Source organism: Cervus canadensis, chromosome 5, assembly GCF_019320065.1.
Source record: "Cervus canadensis isolate Bull #8, Minnesota chromosome 5, ASM1932006v1, whole genome shotgun sequence".
In the NCBI taxonomy this organism is placed as follows: domain Eukaryota; kingdom Metazoa; phylum Chordata; class Mammalia; order Artiodactyla; family Cervidae; genus Cervus; species Cervus canadensis.
This window is the reverse complement of record NC_057390.1, coordinates 86,622,392-86,635,703: the sequence shown is the minus strand read 5'-3', so window position 1 is coordinate 86,635,703 and position 13,312 is coordinate 86,622,392. Positions and strand designations below refer to the sequence as shown.

General features: G+C 40.1%; 1 pseudogene; it reads left to right on the top strand.

The window, feature by feature from the left end:
* Window positions 1–341: 341 nt before the first annotated feature.
* Window positions 342–1,733, top strand: LOC122442665 (annotated as a pseudogene).
* Window positions 1,734–13,312: the final 11,579 nt, after the last annotated feature.

Below are 13,312 nucleotides of genomic sequence, written 5' to 3'. Positions count from 1 at the left end.
AGAAAAACAAGTTATCGGCGGACTGCACCTGCCAGTCAAAAACTTCACTAACAAAAGGTAAAAGGCATCGTAACCATAAGGGGGTGTGAAGGAATCTGGAGGTTGAAAACTAGGTCCACTTTGAAGTATAACTCGCCTGTTTGTATGGAGTTGCACATTAATTTATAAATATAGGAAAGCCTGAAAACATATGGCATTATAGTTTATCAATATTGAACAAGAGCTTTAAAGAACAAGTTCTTTGTATCAGGGCTCAGGCAGTTCTGCGTCTGCGCAGCGGACTTGGGGCTGGAGCGGGGCGGCCCGGAGGCGCTGGATGCGCGAGAACCAATGGGCAAGCAATGGAGAGCAAGTGCCGGGCATCTCCATTGGCGCGCTCCTGGGGCCTCCCGAGTCCGGGCGCCCGCCGGCGGGGACAGTCCGGGAGCGGGGGGGGTGACGCCCCCCTCCCCGGCAGCATCGGCTCCTCCCCCCTGCTGCAGGCCGAGGTGCTGGATCTGGATGAGGACGAGGACGACTTGAAGGTGTTCGTTAAGGATGCCTCATTGATGGACACGAATTCCTTCAGCCCGCTGATGCCTACATCCCCTTTATCAATGATAAACCAAGTCAAGTTTGAAGATGAGCCAGATTTGAAGGATCTTTTTATTACAGTCGATGAACCTGAAAGCCATGTTACTACAATTGAAACTTTTATTACTTACAGGATTATTACTAAGACATCTCGTGGGGAATTTGACTCCAGTGAATTTGAAGTTAGGAGACGTTATCAAGATTTCCTTTGGTTGAAAGAAAAACTTGGAAGAAGCACACCCGACTCTGATTATTCCACCATTGCCGGAAAAGTTTATAGTGAAAGGAATGGTGGAACGCTTTAATGATGACTTCGTTGAGACACGCAGGAAGGGATTGCCCAAGTTTTTGAACCGGATTGCTGATCATCGAACTCTAGCATTTAATGAAGACTTGAAAATTTTTCTTACTGCACGAGCTTGGGAACTCTTCTTACAAGAAGCAAGGGCCTGGATTACTCAGCAGGATGGGACAGATAGAGTGGTTGCATTGTCAATGAGAGGAGTTAAAAGTCACCCCAAGGAGTTCATGGAAATGAATAACTTCATCGAAATATTTAGCCAGAAAATAAATTTGATAGATAAAATATCTCAGAGAATCTACAAGGAAGAACGGGAATATTTCGATGAAATGAAAGAGTATGGCCCAATTCGTGTTCTGTGGTTGGCATCGGAAGAAGATCTGGCGGATACTCTAAAAAGTGTTGCCAGCTGCGTTGACAAATGCTGTAAGGCCACCGAAAAACGGACGTCTGGACTCTCAGAGGCTCTGCTTCCTGTTGTACACAGGTATGTGCTTTATAGTGAAATGTTAATGGCTGTCATGAAAAGAAGAGACCAAATACAGGCAGAACGGGATTCCAGAGTTGAAGCTTTGACATCCAAAAGGCAGATACTGATCTGCTTACGGAAGAGACTGGAAAATGGAAGATAAAGTGGAGTGTGCTAATAATACCCTAAAAGCAGATAGAGAAAGATGCAAACAAAACATGCAAAATGATTATCAAGTCAGCAGTTACAAATATGGCCAAGGAGAACATCCTCTGTTATGAACAGTGTCTTGCTACATGGGAATCCTTCCTTATGTCACAGATAGATCTCCACTTGGAAGAAGCCTCTGAAGATAAATTGTAATCTCATTGAAGACCTCTATGTGATCTTTGAAAGATAATGTCTATTAACCAAAGTTATTCTTTCTCAATGGGCTGGATCCTTTCTAAAGTGGATGAAAGTATTTCACACTATCTGGAAAACCAGCAACTTAAAGCTCAGGTGTTCCATATCATTGATATAAATTTGGAGATATATATTTATATATACACACACACATGTAAATATTTAGCTTAATTTTAACTATGTTCTTAAATTTGTATGCCAATAATTATAATTATACATAAAAAGTTTTTTTCTTAAATATTTGTTTGTGGAACATGTCATTTTAAATATATTGTAAAGACTCTGTTTTAATAAAAAGTTTAATATGGAAAAAAAAAAAAGAACAAGTCCTTTATATCAGTGAGAACAGAGAAGACAAAGGTGTGCTGTCTTCTCTGCCTTCCAGGCCATTGGCTCCAAAGACAGGGCCTGGCATAGCACTGATTCATCTTCGGTTTCCTTAATCTATTTTAAATTAGACCTGTCCTGTAATTCTTTGGAAATGTTTTCATAGAGCTTTTCACATCAAAGAGGACTCTTTCTCTTTATTTCCTAACTTGTCTGAGAAAGTTTACCTGTTTATCCATCCTGACAGCTGAAAGATAATAAATGAATACCTGGCCTTAGACTATCTGTCCTGGACTAAATACACTTCAGGATGTTATGCAGAGGCCTGAGTTTAAGCCCAGACTTTCTAAACAAAAGGTACATGACTCAAGCCAGCCTGTGGCCATCTTTGACTTCCGTCACGTATAAAATCGGGATGATGAGACTACATTCACGGGGTTTCAAGGAATAATCAAGTGACGTGATGACTGTCAAAATGCTTTGTAAATAGTTGAAGGGTAGATATAGATTCGGTTCTGTGTTTCTATCTCACCAAAGACTGGATGGAGGAGGAGCAGGTAGATTTCAAGCGGTGACTCACACCTTCCTCGTGAACGTGGGAACCCTGTGGAGGGCAATTAATAAACAGCCCATTTTCTACAATTGTCTAAAGCAGGCCCCACCACTGACCCAAATGTGGATTCACAGTGCCCCACCTCGAAAACTCTGAGTGAGCACTATTTGGCATCAATGTAGTAATTAAATACAGCGACAAAGCAGATCAGGTCCTTGGAATGTTAACCTCATTATCACCCTCTCACAGCTACTTGCCAAAGAGTTAACAGCCATTAAAGCTCCGCTGCTCATCCAGTCAGAATATTAAATTAATCAGTGCCTCCCTGACTCAAATATCATGGATGGAGTTAATCCTTTTCTTTGTACATATCAAAAAGGATATGTAGAGGCTTTGGACAAACTTTCTAATATTTTTCACCATTTTAATTATTTCACGTAGGGTTTTGTTAGGCCATTTTTAAAGTCCTTATTTAATTTGTTATAAAATTGCTTCTGTTGTTTATGTTCTGTTTTGTTTTGTTTTGTTTTGTTTTGTTTTTTTGTGTGCGAGGTACCTAGGATCTTAGCTCTTGGACCAGAGATCCAACCGGCTTCCCTGAGTTAGAAGGGAAAGACTTCTTGCAAAAGCATACATGTTTGATGCAAGCAATCTTTGCAAATAATAAATGCTGCCGCCAATTGATCTATATTCCTATGTCTGTATCTACCTGTTGTAGTCATCTTTAGTCACTTAGGGAAACTGATCAAGGTGCAATCCTCTGGAGAAAGCAATTATAGCATCTTCTATCTGCTAATAAATCACATCATACTCTCAGGGAGGGAAAAAAAAAAACAGTGAACAAAATGTTGTTTGACAGAGGCCTTTGCCCCAGTTCTGTTATGCTGGTCGCAACTATGTCATGATCCCGTCAGCATTAATTATGCCTGAAAGATAAAATGTGGACACAAAACTGGGCTGTGCCTCTATGTTTCGCTGTGTGTATTTATCTGCATAATCTGCATTTGTTCATGTTGACTAGGACAGAATGGTTAGCAGTTTAGCAAGCCCCAGAACTCTAAAATGAATGAATAAATATTTTCCTCTCACGGGTACTTTTTCCTAGGAACACTGTACCTGAATGTCCATGAACTAACATGGTAAGAGTACCTTATGGACAAATAATTGCTATTTCCGATCAAGAGTAAAAGCCTGGAAAAAAATCTGATCCACACTTGTTCTGGTCTACTTATATTCCTTGGCTAAATGTGCATGTTTTCTGTTAATTGTGATTCTGAAGCTAGAGAGGGCTTCTTGGAGGTGACAGACAAACAGCAGGATATCATGAATATGGATGGTGTGTCTGAGAAAATAAATTATCAGGGGCCGGCCACTCCGGTGACCCACTTCTGCTGCCAGCAATGAGCGTGGCAGTGAAGGCCTGGACTGTGTGAATTTGCAGGACAGAATTTCCTCCCCATCAACTCATTTACTTCCTGCATTTGGATTATTTTAAGCACTACACAGCAGTCAGATAATCAATCACTAAATCACCAATCCTGACATTAAGGAACACGCAATACATTATTGCTGATTACTACTTAAAAGTGGAGCTGGTACAGCTCCATCTCGGAAGGTATCAGAGAAGGAACGGCTCTAACACATGGACTCCCCCGGGGCGTGATGATCCGGGTGTTGTTGGGAAGATGACAAGCTGATGAAATTCCTCTCTTCAGCCTGAACCATCTAACTTCACGTCTGAAACTTATCTTTTTAAAAATGTGTAGTCCTTCTAAATGAGACATATTAACCTAGCCTGAAGCAGCACATAGAAATTGTCCTGGTAACTGTGATAAAAATAATTAGTTAATACCTAGTTACTTGGGATCAATGTGGTTCTTGGCTTGAGTCACCCAAATAATTTATAGGAATACCCCCAAACGTGATCATTCTAGGGTTTAATAATATAAATTACAATGTCACCAAATCTGTAGACTAACCAAAAACTGGTATCTCTTGCATGATTTTTTTATTTATAACTGGAGAAGGAAATGTCAGCCAACTCCAATATTCTTGCCTCGAGAATTCCATAGACAGAGGAGCCTGGTGGGCTACAGTCCATGGGGTTGCAAAAAGAGTTGGACACGACTGAAGTGACTTAGCATGCATGCATGTCTCTCTGTTATTCAGAAACGGTGAATGTTTCAGTTACTGAGGGCAGAAAAGATGTCTTATTCACATTTCTATCTCTAGCATCTGGCCCAGGTCCTGGGATACTGAAGCATTTAAGAGAATTAGGAATATAGTAGATTATTCAAAACAAATACACACTATTTGCCCACAAGAGGAGAGGAGATAAGAAAAAGAGCCTGCTTAGACTTTGAACTGAGACACTTTCGAATCACAGCCCCAGGCAAGGAACTTAATTTTTTGGAGTCTAATTTTTCTCATCTTCCAAATCTGTGGATTATCTTATCATCTGTAACATAGAGAAATTAATATTTGCCTGAGAAAGCAAGCACAAAATAAAAAGTGAAATGCTAGCATAAGAACTGGCTCATACTAAGTAACTGATACATTGTAGCTATTATTAGTAGAGCGCCAGGAATAGAAAAGAGAAAAGGATCTAAAAAAAGTATTTGGGAGACAACGCCCTTTAACTTTGTAATTCATGGAATGTGGAGAAAACAAGACAGGACAGAGCCAACTGTGGCCATCAACACGTCAGTTTGAGACTAGAGAGATGGTAATTTTACAGACTAACATAGTGACATAAGGAAAGAAAGACATTTATGGGGAAATACAATTGCATTTCATTTGGGCTGGACACATGTGAAGTACTTAGGAACATACAGTGGGCGATGCTGGGAGGCGAGTTTCTTGTGTGTCTGCAGCCCTGGGACAAACTCTAGCCTGGAGACACATTTGAGAAGAAACAAGAAAGGAAGCAGGCACAACAGTGGCTATTATCACAGAGGACAGGATATAAGAAGGATGAGCAGGGAGCTAACTGAAAACTCTGAGCAACGTGCACATTTAGAAGGATGGCAGGACCTAGAAGAGCTGCTAAATGAGCAGAATAAATGACTGCTGAGATATGAAAAGAACCAGCAAAAGGTGGCATTCCAGAAACAAGAATGCTGAGCCTTTCACAAAGGGGTTGGACAGTGGTATCAAATAAGTCTTATAAAATAAAGGCTAAGAACCATACATTAGAGTTGACAATAGACCTTCAGTGAATTTGATGAGTACAGAAAGGCAGAAGTGAGATTTCAGTGGATGGAGGTGATGGATAATAAATTGAATAGTAGACAGGTGAGAAGAACTCACTTAACTGTTCCATGGGAGAATGGATAAAGAAGATGTGGTACATGTATACAATGGCATATTACTCAACCATATAACAGAATGAAATAATGTCCTTTGCAGCTGCATGGATGGATCTAGAGATTATCATACTGAGTAAAGTAAGCCAAAGATAAATATCATTTGATACTGCTTAGATGTGGAATCTAAAAAAAAAAAAAAAACCTGATACAAATGAACCTATTTACAAAACAGAAATATCACAGAAATAGAAAAAAAAAATTATGGCTACCAAGGGGGAGAGGGGAGGGGAGGGATAATTTGGTAGATTGGGATTGACACATGGACACTACTATATATAAAATAGAAAACTAATATGGACCTAGTGTATAGCAAAAGGGAACTCTACTTAATACTCAGTAATGATCTATATGGGAAAAGAATCTCAGATTAGTGGATATATGTATATGTATAGCATTCACTTTGCTATGCAGCAGAAACTATACTCCGATAAAATTAATTTTAAAAAATATTCAAATATGAAAGTTGGTGAGAAACTTGGAGTCAAGACAAGGGGGCATCAGCAGACTAGGTATCACCTATGTGGCCAGTGGTGTGTTGGATTCTATTGGATTTCAGAAGCAAAAAGGTACACGAGGGGCTAGTTTCATATATGCTAAGAATACCAGTGGAACAGCTACAGGATGCCAAACCCTGTGGGACAGTGACCTCCACTCACAAGGTCCTTTCTTATCATTTGCTTTTCTGCTCAGATTTACCTTCATGAACAAGTTTGTTGCTCTGAGTGAGAACTCTGACTTGAGAGTCCCTCGTTTGGATGGTGAATAATAGTATCTCCTTTTAATAAATTTAGGACTTCCCTGGTGGCTCAGATAGTAAAGAATCCGCCTGCAATACAGGAGACCTGGGTTCAATCCCTGGGAGGGGAAGATCGATCCCTTGGAGAAGGAAATGACAGCCCTCTTCCATATTCTTGCTTGGGAAATCCCCTGGACAGAGGAGCTTGGTTTACTACAGTCCATGGCATTGAAAAGAGTCAGACACAATTTAGCGACTAACACTTTTCACTTTCACCTTTGGTAACTTTATAGTCCTGGCAGCATTTTAGTAAAGGCATAATGAACAATGGCGTATGGCATGCTCCATAGCTGTTAATATATCAGACTCAGAGACTGTGTTCAATGTTGTTATTTTTCAGTTGCTAAGTTGTGTCCAACTCTTTGCAAACCCATGGACTGCAGTGTGCCAGACCTCCCTCTCCTTCACTGTCTCCCGGAGTTTGCTCACATCCGTGTCTATTGAGTTGGATGCTGCTATCTAACCATCTCATCCTCCGTTGCCCCTTTCCCCTCCTGCCCTCAATCTTTCCTGGCATCAGGATCTTTTCCAATGAATTAACTCTTCCCATCAGGTGGCCAAGTACTGGAGTTTCAGCTTCAGCATCAGTCCTTCCAATGAATATTAAGGACTGATTTCCTTTAGGATTGACTCATTCAATTTCCTTGCTGTCCAAGGGACCCTCAAGAGTCTTCTCCAGCACCACCACAGTTCAAAAATATCCATTTTTCGACATTCAAACTTCTTTATGGTCCAACTCTCTGAGTTGAATCTGGCTTAAAAATTTGATTTCTAAAGGAAGTGACCTTATAGCCACAGCAAAGAAGAATCCACAAAATCTTGGGCAGATACAGTTTTTGTTTGATTGAATTAGTCTTTTCAGTTTAACTTCGCTGTGTGATTTTGCATGATATGACATTGGGGTGTACATTTTCCCACATCTTTGGTGTTGGGCTATGAGTTACTCTGTCGTAGCAGGTGAGTTTTAGATGGAAGCGTCCCTTGTGCTCTGCTATTAAAGGAACACACCCCATGTGACTGCTAGACCAAAGAAAATAGGAGATTGTGTAGCAGTCCTGAAAGCAATCCATAGCCTGAAACAAGACCAGCTCATCCTAGGCGAGACCAGGCTAGCCCCTGCAAACCACAGCCTCAAGAAAGACAATCAATATTTGTTTACAGTAAACCATAAAGGGTTTTGAGGTTTGATGCTATGCCATAAAAATGATAAATATAGTGTTAATTACATTAAGGTAAAATAGGCAACGTGAGGATGACCAAATACTATGGAAAGAAGATATATTTAAACTGCACTTACATAAACTTCTTGGCAAAGCAAGTTTTGATGACAAAATCATTGATAAGAAATACAGATCACTCTGCTTATTTGTAAATGTTTTTAAATGTCAGATGTAACTTACATTTTCTTTTAAAGGAAGTAAGAGGGAATAACTTATAGTTTCCTTTTATTCCCAGTTTCGCTTACCCATGGTCTGAAATTGTTAAATGGAAATTTCTAGCATCAAAAAATTTAGATTTTAAACTAAGCGCCATTTTGAGTTATGATGAAGTCTTGTACAGCCCAGCTCTGCTTGGCCCAGGACAGGGACCATGCCTTTGCCAGCACATCCACCTCCTAGCTGCATGGTTAATATAATCTTGGGGAACAGGACTGGTCAGATTCTGAAAGATAATTCAGTGTAGCCTTTCCTCATTTGATATCTGGTTCCTTCCAATAGCATCACTAGATATCGCCCAGCCTCTGGCAAAATGTTTGCCACCTTTCAAAGCTGTTTTAAAAAGTCCATCCTTGTGTTTAGACGTGAACACATTTCCCAGTGTTCATTTCGTGTCATTTGAACTCCTACTTAGACAATTATTTGGAAATAGCAATCATGAATTCTTAGGTCTTCTTTTCTTTTTTTTGTTTTGTCTATGCCACCTGGTTTGTGAAATCTTAGTTCCCCAATCAGGGATGGAACCTATGCCCCTTGCAGTGGAAGTGAGGAGTCCTAAACACTGGACTGTCAGCAAAATCCCGGGTCTTCTTTTCTTTCAAGTACATTTTCTCAAATCTCTAATTTACTTTTATGGCATGTTAGTATTTCCGAGGCATAGAGTCTGGTCTCTTTTTCCCCCTGTTTTCAATATCATGTGCTATTTTTTCATATCTCCACCTTGTTAGAATATCTGTAGTTATGTGAGGGTGATTCACAAGTTTTCCAAGTGTTCTGAGTCCAGAAATATACTATGGGGTCTTTTGAATGTGAATGTTTTTGTTCAATAAAAAAGAGGAAGAGCCAACTGTTTCTACTCTGGACACTTATCCTTGTTTTCAACCAAGATTTAAAGAACAAAAGTAGCATTATGATTTCTGATTCTGAGATTTGGTTTTCCTCACCGTGTGATATGCAAGATTCTTTCAAAGAATCCTTTGCATAATCTTATAGCTGTTTCTCTTCTTGCACCCATGTCTCACTCTTTCATAGCTGATGACTGCGGTGTTACAGGGCCTTCCCTGGTGGCTCAGATTGTAAAGCATCCACCTGCAATGCCAGAGACCTGGGTTCAATCCCTGGGTCAGGAAGATCCCCTGGAGAAGGGAATGGCTACCCACTCCAATATTCTTGCCTGGAGAATTCCATGAACAGAAGAGTCTGGTGGGCTACAGTCCGTGGGGTCTAGTCTATATACTAAACAGATGAATTTCTCAAGAAATGTCTGGTGTGCTGGAGGCAGGCCCTGCCAATTTGTGATAACTGGTTGTGGAAGCTGGTTTTTAACTATTCAGGAATGTTGTGATCTATTTCTTAAGTATTTGGTGGGTTAACATCAGTCATGGTAGAGTATTTGCATCATGGAAAGCGTCAGGTGCAACCATCCTAGGCCTTTTTTCCCCTACCATAGAGAGCTGATTTACTAACTTACCACTGGTTGTTGACATATCTTTCAACAATTATAAACATCACCTCTCTCCATGAGAAAATTCAGTCTAATGCTGTCTGATTGCTCTCCCACGAACTGAAAATCACTACTTAAATGCCATGACTATAGAATTGAGGACATAATCATTCAAATTAATTTTGGTGAGGCTTAATTTTTTATCTGTTTTTTGGTATAACCATAGTTGAAGAAAGGGCTTTCCAGGTAGCTCAGCTGGTAAAAAATCCGCCTGCAATGCAGGAGACCCCAGTTCGATTCCTGGGTCAGGAAGTTCCCCTGGAGAAGGGATAGGCTACCCACTCCAGTATTCTTGGGCCTCGTTGGTGGCTCAGATGGTAAAGAATCCTCCTGCAAGGCGGGAGACCTGGGTTTGATTCCTAGGTTGGGAAGATCTCTGGAGGAAGGCATGGCAACCCACTCCAGTATTCTTGCCTGGAGAATCCCTGTGGACAGAGGGGCCTGGTGGGCTACAGTCCACGGGGTCGCACAGAGTCGGACACGACTGAGCGACTAAGCACAGCTAGTTGTGGAAAGCTAACCGACTGGTCAAACAGAGAGTATAAGCCAGTGGTTATTATTGCCGATGCACACTAGAGTCACCTGGATTTTTTTTTTTTTTTAACGCAGATGTCTTGGCCATACTGCAAACCAATAAAATCAAAATCTCTGAAATGAACATCAAAATTCCCTGGTGGTTTTGAGAACCACTGCCAAAAACATTAGAGAGAAGGGATGGCAGAGCTGTGTGTTTTCCCAAAGGATGGAGGGGGTTGAGGGTGTCGATGAGGATCCAAGGCTTGTTGAGGAAATACTGACCATGTGACAAGTTGCATTGAATTCATTTCTGCAACAGTTGTGGGAAGTAGAAATGTCTCCTTTCCTATCTCATAGATGCATCTCAGATTAGGAACCCTGATGGAACAGGATAACGAGTTCCTGGCAGGCAGAACTGTCTGCAGCGGCAGGGATAGCAGCTGAGAGTCTCCACGTCTCTGCAGGAGGCTCCCCCGCAGCACCTCTCATCCAGGAGCAGCTCAGTCCTTCATACCAGACGCCTCCCACCTTAAGTCCTTCTGATTTCTCTTTTCTCCAGATCTGATTAAAGTCATAGTCATTCCTGATGACTCAGTTCCAGTGTGAACCTTCAAAAAAGCTTTTCTACTTGGTCTCTTCTCTTCTGACTCAGTTAGAAAACTTGCCTGTGGCTCTTGGAGTCCAAAGTGAATATCCCCCTCATGAAATTTTCTACATGGCTCTGTGCAATCCCTGAGCGTCAGGACTGCATTTTATCTCTGAATCTTCAGAACCGAGCCTAGGCAGTCCATAGGTTGTGCTCGCTAGATATATGTTGAACAAGTCAGTATTTGTTTCACTCCAAAAAGCTTATACTGATAAAGCATTTTTAGAGGGGGATATATTTCATCATATATATATATGTATATAGTACATCATTACACTTACATTCATATATGTGCGTGCATGCATGCTAAGTCGCTTCAGTAGTGTCCAATTCTTTGAGACCCCATGGACTATAGTCCACCAGGTTTCTCTGCTCAGGGGATTTCCCAAGTCAGAACACTGGAATGGGTTGCCATGCCCGCCTCCAGGGGATTTTCCCAACCCAGGGATTGAACCCAAGTCTCTTGCGTCTCCTGCTTTGTCAGATGAGTTCTTTACCACTAACACCACCTGGGAAGCCTAAATACATGTGTATATTTCCTGGATAAAGAATATTTGCTATGATAAAGAATATTTGCTTCATTGGAAAAGAATGTGTGCAACCCATAATACCAAAATAATCACATTTTCTGACAAAGTTTAAAACTCTCAAAATATTTACCACAAACTCTCATCAGAGTAACACTTAAAGAATATACATCAGAAAAAATAAAATTGATCCCCAAAGGGAGAGTGTAATGCCAGAAGAAAATGTGAGTCAAAAAACCTGGCAAATGTGAGTAAATATAAATAAATATTGACTTTACCACATTAAAATAACAACAAATTAATTCTGTGGCTAAGAAAACACAATGGAATTAAAATCCTGAACAAGGATAACATTTTAGACAAGAAAATCAATACCATACTGAATACACTCTCTTTAAAAAGCTAATTAAATTAAAAATCAATAATATAGAGTCAAGTCTAAAAAACATATAGTTGCAAGTATTAAAAATGTATTTCTAAAAATGTCATGGATCAAAGTAAAAATAATAAATGTTTCAAATAGTAGTAATAAAAATGATAATGATAATACTGCATGCCAAACCTGTAGGATGTGACTAAAGAGGTTTATAGTAGGAAATTTATAATTATAAACATTTTCATTAGAGAAGAAGGGCTGAAAATTGATGAGCTAAGACTGCAATTCAAGGGGTTTGAATAAGAACCGCAGACTAAATCCAAATAAAGGTTGAAAATAATAAATGATATCAAACAAAGAGACTGCCATTGGAGATTCATGTAGCCTAAACCTCAGCAACTCCACTCCAAATATTTAAGGAACAGAATTCCCCACAGAGGTTTCCATTCTTCTCTTCAGGCTGTTTCTTCCACTTAAAGAACAAATCAAGCTTCCTGTATATGTCTATATCTAAATCTGTTTAAAATGAGCTATTTTAGAGATAAAACATATTTCAACATATTTATGCATTGATAAATGTATAGAGATTTTAGTTTTTATTATATGTTTGTGTGTGTGTTTGTATGACAACCTAATTTTGTAGTGCTTTAACTGTATTGCGATGATTAAAGACAAGGGGCCCCATTAAGGACTAAGCTTCTGGAATCCGTCTTGGATAAATAAGAGAGATGCAATGTTTGCTGTCAAAGGACATGATCCTTTGGCTAGACATCGTCCCCACACCCTCACCTCAGGGGGACTTGATGCCTCTGTGGTTTCCCATTGCAGGAGGTCAAGATCAGAGAGGAGCTCAAGAAGAGGGCGATCAGGCTGGGAAAGGACTGGCTACTTTGGCACCAGAATGAACAGGGAGACTGGGAGTGTTCATCCTTGAAGTTGACCTCACAGTTGCCTTAAAATGCACAAGTCGGAAGGGATGTAGGCATTCCATGAGGCTTCTGGGTCACAGTTGCAAGTGATGATGAAAAATGACAGTGGGAATATGATAAAAAGTGAGGAGTTGGAGAAAGAAATATCACAAGTCTACACTAACCAATTCTAAGATCCTGGGAAAATTACTGAAATCAAACTTTTGCTTCCTCCTTTTATTAAAGAGAAAATCACTTATTTTGTGGCTTTCGAGGAGGTTTGCATGAGATTAGACATAGAGAGTCCTTAGTGCAGAAGCTGACACAGAGCTATATTACACATATTATCCTTGAGTGTCAACCAAAAGAACTTTGTAAATTTAATTTCTGCCAATTCAACAACATAGAACAGGCGGAAACCTGGCATGATCCCTGTTAATAACCAGTGGTGAGATGCCTATATGTCCAGCCTGTTTTTGAAGGCATTTATGACCTTACTAAAACCAACAGCAATGAAAATAAACAAACAAACAAAAAAAACCCTGATTACCCCAATTTTACAGCAAAACCCTTTGGGGAAAATATTGACACAAGAAAGGTTTGTATT